Below are 14,425 nucleotides of genomic sequence, written 5' to 3'. Positions count from 1 at the left end.
ATTCTATAGTTACATTAGAGATAAATAGGTCATTAGGAATCACATTGGCCCACTATTATCTGCTGACGGTCAACTTGAGCATTCAAACAAAGTAATGTGTGATATTTTAAACGAATTGTAGCTCAGTATTCGTAAACTAAACACCTCAAAGTGAACTCCAAACTGGGTAAACTTACTACGGTCAATATAAAAGAAAAAAATAAAAGGTGTATAGAGAAACTCAAAATTTATAAAACACCAAAAATCTTAAAGGAAACGAAAAATGAGAATATTGTTCCATTAGAAATTATATTAAAAAAAAAAAAAAATCCATCATATCCGGAGATGTCCAAAGAGAATGGAAGCTAGCTATCATTTTCCAATATTAAAAAAAAAAAAAAAAAAAAAAGTGACAATTAGAAACCAAATAAGTACAGGCATATAAAAAAGTAACTGATAAATGATAGCCACACGCATGGGTTCAGACGGAAACGTTCTTACGAGACTAACAGTCATCTCAATTTATGAGAAAAGAAACAATATAGATTTAATACATTTAAACTTTGTAAAAGCTTTTGATACCGTCCCCCACGAAAGACTACTTACTGAATTAGCTTCACACAGACAAGTGTAGCCTGATAAGTTGGACTAGAAATTGGTTGAAATATCGAAAACAGAGTGGTTTTAAATGGCAAAACTGCTAGATGAAAAATTGTTACTAGTGGAGTTCCTCAGGTTCCGTTTTTGGGCCACTTCTATTCATAGTGTATACAAATGATATAGACCACGGACTAAGATCGCTGTCTCCAAATTTGCCGATGATACAAAATTGTGCGGAATTGCAAAGGATCACTTAAATCAATTAGATATTCAAGCAAATTTAGATAAATTACAGCAATAATCTGAAAAAGTGGCTAATGGAATTTAAGACAAGTAAATGCAAAGTTATGCACAGAGATAAAAATAACAGTAAGCACGATTGCAAGTTATTTAGAAATTCGTTAACAAAAGTGGATAGTGAGAGGGATCTCGGCGTAATTATCAGTAACGATCTCAAATCATCTAAGCAGTGTATTTCAGACTTTGAGAAAACAAATAAGATTCTAGGGCTGATTGCACGATCTTTTGGCTTCAAAAGTCCATCTCTCATTAACAAGCTATATAAATCGTTAGTTCGTCCACATTTAGAATATGCCGTTTCCGAATGGTCATCGAATCTCATTAAAGACATTGACAGATTGGAACAAGTACAACGGCGAGCCACAAAACGGATTCCAAATATCAAAAATAAATCATACGAAAATCGACTAAAATTAATCTGTCCCCCCCCCTCAAAAAAAGCGTAGACTCAGAGGTGACTTGATACAGGTATTTAAGATTATAAAGGGGATTGACATCAAAAGTGACAAAATTCTTACATTGAGAATCCGACAAGAAATAGTCGTCTCAAACTGTCAGGAAATAGATTTGATTTGGAAGTGGGTAGAAACAACTTGGCCAACCATGTAGTTAATGAACGGAATAAACTTCCTGCAGAGGCAGTGCAATGTAGTTCAGTTCGAAGCTTTCAGATTCGTTTAGACAAACATCTAAGCAAGATCCTGTAATGACTACCATTTATTTTATATTATTTGATTATATGTTTGTTATCATTTGCTTTTTTTTCATTTATCATTGTTTCTCTGCCAATTTGTTATTTACTATTTACTTGTATCTTTATTATTTGACTATACTTATGCATTTCTTTATTCTATTTGTCGTTATTACAGTTTTTGTTTGATCATATTTATCGCTATTTATATTATCACATTTTTTTATTATTATTATATTTTTCGCATCCGACCTAGTTATGGACCAAAAGGTCTCCTGTCAGCATCATGCTCCGCCTTTGTAATCCTTTGTAAGAAATTCCCAGATAAGATGGTGCTGTGCAAAGAACCGAAGAAGAGAGAAATGCCAAGGGTGCGTCCGTGGTGGTGACAGATTTAGAGTTGAATCAACCAAGAGACACTGGAGAACACAACCATGTAACTATCGCACGATTCAACAGTGAAAGTAGGCAAGGCAAGGCTAAAACAGAAGTGAAGAGATTGGCTGAGACAGTAACCCTGTGCAGATAATCTCCAGGGGCTGTATACACAAAACTTTTTTATTTAGGCTTAACAATCTCTGCTAGCTAACAGAAAATCACAAAAAGTTATGCACCAATGCTTAACTAACAAATGTTGAAATAATGTTCTCCCTTACTACTTACATTTTAGTTTATCAATTTATTATTTGACAATCTGTTATTTTTTAATAAATTTGCGAAACGAGATCCAAATCCTAACGTTTTTATATTCGTTTTCTTTGCGTTCAGTTCCGTGGAAGAAAGGCACATCGACGTCAATACTGAGCTTATTTTTAGTATTTTGATGAACACCTACAAAGAATAATGAGTATTTACTTCATTATAAATCACAGGAAATCAGACAAACAATTGCTTCCATTTCTACATATGGGGAATACAATTTTCGTACATTACTAAAGAACAACAAATTGATTAAAAAAAAAATTGGGGCAAATTTCGGAATTTTTTTTATATATTTTTTTATTGAAATTTTTAAACATGCATAGGTCGCTAATATTCTATTCTTTTATTCATACATTTTTTATTTTTTGTTTTTCTCAAATTAAAAAATTAGAGTGAGCATAGCTTCCTTACATTTCATTGTTCAGTTCATGTAATCTATTCGTTCCACAGTAGATGTCAATTTGGAAAACTGACATTTTTAAAAGTATCATTAAATATTTCTATATTCTTGACATTCTAAAGACTATATTATGTCTTTCCACTGCACACATACATTGAAATCTTAGTTATATGGCTTTATTGAACGGAACTATACTTTTAATGCAACTTATAATCTATTAGATTATTTGCTCAGTTGTCACGTGGAAAATAGAAATGAATCGTTAGCTTAACCTAAGGACATGATCTATTCATTTAGTGTTTAATATCTATTCTGATAATTTCCGTTATTTCCTTTTCCCTATATATCTCCTCTTCTAATTCACCAGTCGTCTTATAGATCAGTAATTATCCATTCCGCTTCGACTCAACTTCCCATATCTCATCAAATTTCCCATATTACTTCGTTTACTTTCGCCACGTCCTCTCTTCCCACTCCCTTATTACCTTAATGCTTCGTCTAATTCCACAACTTTTTGTCAACCCTTCTCTTCGGTCTTCCATTGACTTTTGCCATTTTCTTAATCCTCCTCCACTTGATCATTCGTAGAATGCAATTTACACTTTTTATATTTCCCTTCCATCTTGACCATCGCTATCCATTCACTCGTCCCTTGGAGCAATAGATGTTTCTTGTAAATGTCGACATTATAGCAACCTGATCTCTCAGATTTGAATCAAGTCGCCCGATGTTACGTAAACGCATGTAGGGTATGTATACTGGCTGTAGGTCTTCAGTGGATGTTCTAATTGTTACATAATTTTTTTGTCACACTTCTCTTGTTACATTAGAGAGCTGATTACTTTTTATTATACAATTTCCTTTAAACAAACCCGAGTTTCCACGAGAAACAATTGAAGAATTCCATTGATCATTCTTTAACGGTTATTTTTTAGACAAATATTGGTCAGTATACTTTGCCTGTATCTGCAAAAAGAGACTTGTATAAAGAGAAAGGGAGAAGGAATAGACCGGTCAGTAAAAAAGGGAGAGATGTAACACAAAGGATGATCAGCACGTACGACTCTGCCCTCTACTCGGTTGCAGTCACTGACCGATTATACCAGAGGCACGACAATTATTGGTTTTAAAAGTAATACATTTTCTTTGAATATTATAAGAGAACACGCCAACTATATTTCTTCTGTTAATTTTTATTAACAATAAGAAAATTTCAACCATGAATTAGTTTGATAATTGGTTGTATATAAGTTGATGGAATGCTGGCTACATTCAATCCAAATCTTAAACGACAAAAAGAAAGAAACATACCACAATAAGATAAAAAAAAAAAAATCATACAACTTGGCAATATTACGCCCCCCCCCCATGCTTAGTAACGGCCACGGCTACTTGGCCTGATGCCCTTGGTCTGACCATTGCTTGACCTACTGCGTGTGTCAAACTTGGTCCACAGCTACGAGATACGTGACAGAGAGAGAGAGAGAGAGAGGGCGGGGAGGGAGAGAGAGAATAATTAGATGACAACGATGTAATGAAAGTTTCACTGTTGTTGGACGGTGACGAGAGTGTTAACAGGGGGGGGGGAAGGGTCATTAACAATGACAGGGGGGTCAGTGCAAGAGGAGGTCAAAGGTCGGAGGTCATCATCGACTTTGGGGGAGCCGGAGAGAGGTGGACGAGTAGGTGGAGGAGGAGGATGAGGAGGAGCGAGCGAGCAGGGGGGGAGGGCTGCTGCTGGACTCCTCAGGGGCTTCCTTCCACAGGAGGTGGAAGAGGAGGAGGAGGAGGAGGAGGAGACGGCCATGACTGAGTGTGAGTGGCGTTGTTCATTCATTGCAAGTGTTTCCATACAAAGGGGGTTCACCTGACTTTTGGCTTCAGACGGCGCACTACCACTTGCCCGTTCCTATCTCTTTCTATATCCTGTTCCTCGGCAGTGCCCACTCCTCTCCCCTCCCCTCCCTGGCGGCTGTGCCTTTGTCTTGGAATGTCAACAGACACAAAGAGATCTTCTGCGGTTTTGTCAGTCTGGTCAGCTTAACGAGGCTTTGCTCTGTGGTACTTTCATTATTTTTGAGACATACATGGCTCGCAGGTAAGCTTATGCATATTGCATGTATTCATGCAAACCATATATGTGTATATATATATATATATATATATATATATATATATATATATATATATACTGTATATATGACGACATCTTGACAGGTTGTGAGAGAGGCAGAGGGGAAAAGACACAAATAGAACGAGAGTTTATTATTTTACTAGTTTCGCACTATCTATGGTGCTTCTTCAGAAAGAATATTATACAACAGAAAATACTGGCAATAAATACAGAAAATATGTGGGTAATGAACTAGGATAGGTCTGAGTTCAAGGAGGCTCTAACTCTCGTGCGTTGATCGTACTGACACTCCGTGGGATGCCTCTGGTGATCCATCGTCTCGTTTTCTTCCACTCTTTTGCTGCGAGTGTCGTGCTATTGTCTCCGATAATTCTATATCACCCACTCTATTGTTCGTACATTTGTTGGTGGCTATGTATAAAGCTTCTACGATTTCCCTTTGCCTTTTGCTGAGATTATTATGCAGAATACTCGCTTGATCCCATTTAGGTTGATGTCCTTCTTCGTCTATGTGGTTCACGAGTGCACTGGTGTTGCGGTGGTATTATATATATATATTACTAAACATCCATACACATCCGGCTGCCAAGTATACCTTAATGGTGCTTCTCATACATTCTAATCTAAAAAAAATTGTTTCTACCTAACAAGAAACGCTCAGAATGACAAAAGAGATCTTCCAGATACTGTGCATCACAGGAGAAGTAAACAGAGAAACGCATCGAATTATAAATTTTGTTGAAAGAATCCTCCGGTGGCTCCAAAAGATTGATTCACTCACTCATGTAAAAGTTCCTGAAGGAGGCTAATCAACTTCATTACAAGCCTAACAAGCCACTCTAACTAATCAACCCTTTCAAGTACTTACCAAGTTCAGGAGCATCGCATGCTTAACAACGGGTAACAAACACTGAGGGTAGTCTGGGACTGGATAAACACTGACGACCCGCCCGCAAGGGGCTGCAGCCAACCGTGTCTACGACAGAACGTCGAAAGACAGAATGTCGAATGGTCAAAATGTTGACACGACATATGGTCGAATGCGACATAATGTCGAAATATGCATTTCACTGATCATTCGGTCATGTGTGCCTTTTATATTAGTGGCACTTGAGTAATCATGACTAAAAGAGGTTGTTTGAAGTTGGATATTGTTTTAAAGAAAATCTTACTCGGCAATAAAGACGGATATATATTTCCCAAATTACTCTACCCATCATGGAAGGCTCTTGAGATGTCGGATGAAGGGGGACTGCCAAAGCAGTGAGCTGCTGCTGTTTAAGTCTGTGCAAAACCGCTGTCGTTCGTCCACGTACATTTCACGCAAACCCACGTCCACACTACCTTGCTCCAGTGCGGCGCTTGAGCAAAGTGAAAGAAGAAACAGGCTTCGAACCTCCTTACACAAACAGGATGATATCCTTTGCAGCTTCCATCGTAGCACGTTCAAAGTCACTTCTGCAAACATTGACTCTGAGATCCAGACCGCGCTGTGATGATGCAGCTTCTTGGATGGCTGGCTGAGAAGATACGACAATGAGCGTCTTTGGTGTTCTTGGTTGTCAACACGAAAAGGAGAGGCAGCATGTGCTGCCCCATCACTGGTGCATGCAGCAGGGTGGAGTAGAGTTGATCAAACAATCCCGGGGAGACGTCAACGGTGCCATCACCGTACCACACCGAAAAATTTGATCATCAATTTCTCAGGATGTTTTTAAACAAAACACTATGATCCGCTCATTGTCGCCAAAACTGATATCAGCCATAACCCAAGGGTTCCCTCCTTGTTTTGTCTTGATGTGAGGATCAGGTAGGTAAGGTCTGTAGCACTACGAGGGAGGTAAGCCCGGCTGGCTTTTACGACGCCGCCAGCCTCTGAATCAGCCTTTTGATGCTCGGTTCCTCCTCCGGAAGATATCCACGAACCTCTTCTGGAAGATGGCGGCTGCAGAGTTCTTCTTGGCATATCATTCGCGACGTCGTCCCTTCCAAAATTTCTTTGGCGGCGATGCGCCTAATCCTGGACATCGATTGCTGGACCTTATCCCTTGCACGATTTAGTCCATGTACATATATTGTGACTTTTGTGGTTACTATCACACCATCGACAGTAGCAGCTTTTCCTGAAGAGGCATGGTCCTCGCAGCGCCAGTATATTTTTTCCTTAACACATTTGTTTTTGGTGTAAAGGAAACCTGAGTATGGAAGTTTTTTCCTCCTTTTTGAGCAACGAAGAATTCTGCCATGTTTTCTTTGTATTGTATTCGAATGAATGTAGTTCAAGAATTGATTTTGAAATTAGAATATTCACTTTATGTACAGTCAAGAAAGTTGATTAGGGATAGTACCAAGTTTTTGGTGGATATTTCAGTTATTGCTGTTGAGCGTGAACACAGGCTTGCATTTTTCGATGATTTTATGTACACAATCACGTCGATATCTGAAATTTCGACATTTTGTCGCAGTCGACATTCTGTCGTTTCGGCATCCTATTGTTTCGACGTTCTGTCTTTCGACATTGTGTCGTGCACCATATGACATCATGTCGCTCTCGCAGTACAAAACCCTCATAAACTGTTATATTTCGTGTTTATCACTTTATGAAATCATATTTCCATTTTTCCTAATGAAAGATCTATATTTGAATAAATTATAAAATCAAGTCAAAAAAGATTAACACAAACTCACGCAAAGTAACCTTTCGCACGTTATGACGTCATGTCGCTCTCGCAGTACAAAAATCTTGTAAACCGTTATATTTCGTATTTATAACTTTATGAAATTATATTTCACGGAGTTTTTCATATAAAAGAAATATTTTGAATATATTACAAAATGAAAACTAAATAGATTAACACAAACCCTAGCAAAGTAACCTTTCGCGCCTGATGATGTCATGTCGCTCTCGCAGTACAAAAATCTTACAAACTAATGTATATTGTGTTTATCACGTTACGGTATTATATTTTACGTTTTACACAAAAGAAATATATTCGAATAAACTACAAAATGAAAACTAAGTAAATTAACACAGACCCATGCAAAATAACCTTTCGCTCTTTATGACGTCATGTCACTCTCGCAGTACAAAAATCTTATCAACTAGTATATTTATGTTTATCACTTTATGAAATTATATTTCACGCATTTTGCATGAAAGAAATATATTTGAATTAACTACAAAATGAAAACTATATAGATTAACAAAAACCCACGCAAAGTAACCTTTCACTCTTTATGACGTAATGTCGCTCTCGCACTACTAAAATCTTATAAACTGTTTTATATTGTGTTTATCACTTTATGAAATCATATTTCTCGTTTTCTATATAAAACGAAAACTAAATAGATTAACATAAACCCACGCAAAGTAACCTTTTGCTCGTTATGACGTCATGTCGCTCTTGCCGTACAAAAATCTAATAAATCCCCTGTTTATCACTTTATGAAATTATATTTCACGTTTATATATAAAATGAATATATCTGAATAAATCATAAAATGAAAACTAAATAGATTAACACAAACCTAGGCAAAGAAATCTTTCGCGCGTTATGACGTCATGCCGCTCTCGCAGTACAAAAATCTCATAAACTGTTATATCTCGTGTTTATCACTTTATGAAATTATGTTTCACGTTTTTCTATATGAAATAAATATGTTTTGACCTAGAAAATAAAAACTAAATAGATTAACACAAACCCACGCAAAATAACCTTACGCGCGTTATGACGTCATGTCGCTCTCGCAGTTCAAAAATCGCATAAACTGTTATATTTTATGTTTATCATATTATTAAATTATATTTCACGTTTTTTCGTATAAAAGAAATATGTTTGAATAAATTACAAAATTAAAACTAAATACATTTTCACAATTCCATACAAAAGTACTCTTTCGCTCGTTATGACGTCATGTCGCTCTCGCAGTACAAAACGAAAACTAAACAGATTAACACAAACCTACGCAAAGTAACCTTTCGCGCGTTATGACGTCATGTCGCTCCCGCAGTACAAAAAATATATAAACTGTTATATTTTGTGGTTATCAATTTATGAAATTATATTTCACATTATTTATATAAAAGAAATATATTCGAATAAACTACATAAAGAAACCTAAATAGATTAACAAAAACCCACGCAAAGTAACCTTTCGATCGTTATGACGTCATGTCCCTCTCGCAGTACAAAAATCTCATAAACTGTTATATTTCGTGTTTATCACTTTTTGAAATCATATATCACGTTTTTTCTATAAAAGAAATATATTTGAATAAATTACAAAATGAAAACTAAATAGATTAACACAAACTCAGGCAGAGTAACCTTTCGCGCGTTATGACGTCATGTCGCTCTCGCAGTACAAATATCTCATAAACTGTTATATTTCGTGTTTATCACTTTATGAAATTATTTTTCACGTTTTTCTATAAAAGAAATATATTGGAATAAATTACAAAATGAAAACTGAATAGATTAACACAAATCCAAGCAAAGTAACCTTTCGCTCGTTATGACGTCATGTCGCTCTCGCAGTACAAAAATTTCATAGATTGTTATATTTCGTGTTTATCACTTTATGAAATTATTTTTCACGTTTTTTATATAAAAGAAATATATTTGAATAAATTACAAAATGAAAACTAAATAGATTAACACAAATCCAAGCAAAGTAACCTTTCGCGCGCTATGACGTCATGTCGCTCTCGGAGTACAAAAATCTCATAAACTGTTATATTTCGTGTTTATCAGTTTATTAAATTATATATCACGTTTTTTCTATAAAAGAAATATACTTGAATGAATTACAAAATTAAAATTAAAACGATTAATACAAACCCACGTAAAGTAACCTTTTGCACGTTATTACGTCATGTCGCTCTCGCAGTACAAAAATGTTATAAACTGTTATATTTCGTGTTTATCACATTATGAAATTGTTTTTTGCGTTTTTTATATAATAGAAATACATATATGAATAAATTACAAAATGAAAACTAGATTAACACAAACCCACGCAAAGTAACCTTTCGCTCGTTATGACGTCATGTCGCTCACGCAGTACAAAAATCTTATAATCTGTTATATTTCGTGTTTATCACTTTATGAAATTATTTTTCATGTTTTTACATAAAAGAAATATATTCTAATAAACTACAAAATGAAAACTAAATAGATTAATACAAACCCACGCAAAGTAACCTTTCGCTCGTTATGACGTCATGTCGCTCTCGTATTACAAAAATCTTATAAACTGCTATATTTTGTGTTTATCACTTTATGAAATTGTATTTCACGTTTTTATACAAAAGAAATATATATGAATAAATTCGAAAATGAAAACTAAAGAGATTAGCACAAACCCACGCAAAGTAATCTTTTGCGCGTTATGACGTCATGTCGCTCTCGAAGTACAATTTTTTTTTATAAACTGTTGTATTTTGTGTTTATCACTTTATGAAATTTTATTTGACGTTATTTTTATAAAAGGAATATATTCGAATAAACAACAAAATGAAAGCTAAATAGATTAACACAAACCCATACAATGTAACCTTTCGCTCGTTATGACGTCATGTCGCTCACGCAGTACAAAAATCTGATAAACTGTTATATCTCGTGTTTATCACTTTATGAAATTATATTTCACATTTTTATATAAAGCAAAAATATATTTGAATAAATTACAACATGGAAACTAAATACGAGTAGATTAACACAAACCCACGCAAAGTAACCTTTCGCGCGTTATGACGTCATGTCCCTCTCGCAGTACAAAAATCTTATAAACTGTTATATCTCGTGTTTATCACTTTACGAAATTATTTTTCACATTTTTATATAATAGAAATATGTTTGACTTAAAAAAAAATGAAAATTAGATAGATCATTTCAAACCCACAAATACTCGTAGTAACCTGTCGCGTGTTATGACGTCATGTTGCTCTCGCAGTACAAAAATCTCATAATCTGTTATATTTCGTGCTTATCACTTTATGAAATTATTTCACGTTTTTTATATAGAAGAAATCTATTTGGATAAATTACAAAATAGAAACTAGATTAACACAAACCCAGGGAAAAGTAACTTTTCGCGCGTTATGACGTCATATCGCTCTCGCAGTCCAAAAATCTCATAAACTGTTATATTTTGTGTTTATCATTTTATGAAATTATATTTCATATTTTTTATATAAAAGAAATATATTTGAATAAATTACAGAACGAAAACTAAATAGATGAACACAAACCCACGCAAAGTAACCTTCCGCACGTTATGACGTCATGTCGAACCAGCAGTCCAAAAATCTCATAAACTGTTATATTTCGTGTTTATCACTTTATGAAATTATATTTCACGTTTTTTATATAAAAGAAATATATCTTAATAAATTACAAAATGAAAACTAAAGAGATTAACACAAACCCACACAAAGTAACCTTTTGTGCGTCATGTCGTCATGTCGCTCTCGCAGTACAAAAATCTCATTTCGTTTTTATCACTTTATGAAATATCTAATTTTCTTTTATAATAGAAACATGTTTGAATAATTTTTTTATTACGAACACACACACACACACACACACACACACACACACACATATATATATATACATACTAGCCAAATTACCCGCGCGTTGTCGCGAGTTCATGAATAGTCCTTAACCTAACTATACCCCACCTTAACCCTTAACCCTAACCAAAATGTATATATATATTTTAAATTAGATATAGTTATCCAAGTACCTGGAGGGATAAGGTATCAGAATATATATATATATGGTTATGGGGGTCTATCTCCCATTTCTTGATGTTCTGGTGAAACAGGGAGAAGACACTTTCAACACCTCGGTTTATGTTAAATCCACCAATCAAGGACGACATTGCCTAAATGGATCAAGCGAGTGAGTGCCCTCACAGGTACGTACAAGGATTCGACAAAAGGTGCCTTCATTAGTAGAAGAGCCCCTACCCACACAACACGCTGCAGCAACTGGAGTGCCGTGCACTCAGAGTTGGAAAGGAAGGGCCACGCAAGTCCTCATCAACAACGGATTTGCCAACATTGAAAGAATAACTTGGAAGGCAATGGACACGTAGTACCTAAAAAAGGAAGATGACCAAACACTAAAAAATATCATTAATGATACTGATGACGTCACGCACCGCTCAGCCGATGGGGGGAGAAGAGACCGTACCTATAGGACCCGCAGCAGCAATCCAGCCAATCACTGATATCCACCTTCCGGATATAAAAGTTGCTGATCAGAGTCTACGGAGTGTCCAACAGTCCACGTGGCTATAAATGAATAACCAACCGAGCTGCTGCAAGCAAGTGGGTCGTCTGCCCCACTGTTACACATCTTTACCTTCCCTCCTTCCATTTCATTCTCTCCTTCCACTAACCCACACATCCCCCCTCCCTCCCTCCCTCTCTCCCCTCTTATCTATCCTGCCCCCCTCTAAAAAAAAAAAAAAAAAGAAAAAAAAAATTCCATTACTTCAATATCCACTGAAGAAGCACCAGGAGGTGCGAAAACGCCTTTTGGTTCTCGACGACGAGGAGGCCGCCTCCTATTTCTATCTCATGGCATACGGGCGCGAAGTAGGTACTCGGACTCCGGTCCTGCTGCCTATGGAAGGCAAAGTCGACTTACGAAACAGAGAGAAGATTGACAAAAAGCTTTGTCACAACAAGCTTGCCATTTCATTCAATGATATATGTATATATATATATACATACAAATTTCCTTTGTAAAATACATACCCCCTTTTGAAATACCGCCGTTGTAAAATAAATACCCATTTGTATAATACACAACCCCTTAACAAAATACATACCCCTTTGTAGAATACATACACCTTTTGTAGAATAAGTACCCCATCTTCGTGATAAATATACCCCCTTTGTGAAATACATGCCTTCTTTGTAAAATAAATACCCTTTCGTAAAATATATACCTCCACTACATTCGTTGTGAAATGTGAACTCTGCGTGACAAATAGACCCCCTGACGATTAGGTTAGGTTAAGCTAGATTAAGATACGTTAACAATTACGTCAATGGGGTCCATTTTCCACGGGGAGTCCATATTCCAGATGAGGTCCATATTTCACAGATATAGTACTACGAGCCAATCAACATGTTCTATGAAGAATAGAAATACTGAAACATTATATATACTGTATATATATATATGTACATATATATATATATATATATATATATATATATACATATATATCTGTACATACATACATACATACATATATATATATATATATATATAATATATATATATATATATATATACATACATGTACATACATGTACATACTACATATATGTATGTATAGTTATGTCTTTCTTGGTGTCTACACAGAGACAGGCTTACCAACTTTAAGGTGTAAGATACGGCATACAAACACACGAATACATACTTAAACACATGCGTATATAAACATACACACGATTATACTTAATTATTTTTATCAAATACTAGTTCCATACTAATCAAAGGAATTATGAAAACCAATGATAATGAAATGAGTAGCGAGATAGATGATGATTTCAACAAGACGTTGGAAAATTTCCGAAAGAAAATGATTATTTATCTATTTACCTACCTTACCTCTTTATTCTGCTTATATATTTAATACCTAATCTATCTGTTTAATGTATTTATATTTTTACTTATCTATTCCTTTATTTGTTCATCTACTTTTGGCGGGAAAATATTCAAGTTAAACATACGTCATCACACTGTCAGGGGTACCAACCTCAATTCAGCGCAGTAAATATAAACTTTCACATATACCAATAACAAGTCTATATATATGCATAAGGCTTTTTCCCCCCTTATATGGGAGGTTGCCAAATCAAAAGGCAAGTACCCACTCCCACCTGTATATAAAAATAAATATATAATATTCAAATTACTGACTTGACTTAGCTGCATTTCTAATTAATAAGACTCTAGATATATATATATATATATATATATATATATATATATATATGTGTGTGTGTGTGTGTGTGTGTGTGTGTGTGTGTGTGTGTGTGTATGTATGTATGTATAATGAAAAATACAAAATATACATAAACACGCCGAAACACGGAAAATTCCATTTATATAAAAAGCGTACACACATTAAATATGAAATCATCTCATGCAGGCAAACATATGCACTTATCAAAATGGCTGTTTCAAATCATATATCCATTTCTTGGGAGATAGTAACGGCTTGCAGCATTGTGATATTTTTCCGAGCCTTGGGCGTGACCATAACATTAGCAACTAATTCGATTTCTTTATAAAAGTATTGACAAATTAAACAACTCTGTAGTTTACAAATAAAACAAAAAACAAAAAAATAAACGATTTTTGATATAAAACAGCGTGTTTCAAAATGATCTTGTATATCTATTAACCTAGTTGTAATATAAAGGATAACTGTTATCCTCATTTAGTCGCGGTGTTTCCAATGGCCATTTAAAAAAGATATAAATCATTCCATTGTATATTTTTCATTGTTTTCTCAGCAATTATTCACTGAGACAAAAAAAAAGTATGTCGAAGGCAATGCTTAGGCATTATGCAGCAAATTTGATTGT

This window comes from Oratosquilla oratoria, chromosome 12 (assembly GCF_046742065.1).
Source record: "Oratosquilla oratoria isolate Oo_2021 chromosome 12, ASM4674206v1, whole genome shotgun sequence".
Lineage (NCBI taxonomy): Eukaryota > Metazoa > Arthropoda > Malacostraca > Stomatopoda > Squillidae > Oratosquilla > Oratosquilla oratoria.
The sequence above is the reverse complement of the archived record's forward strand: the minus strand, read 5'-3'. Positions refer to the sequence as shown.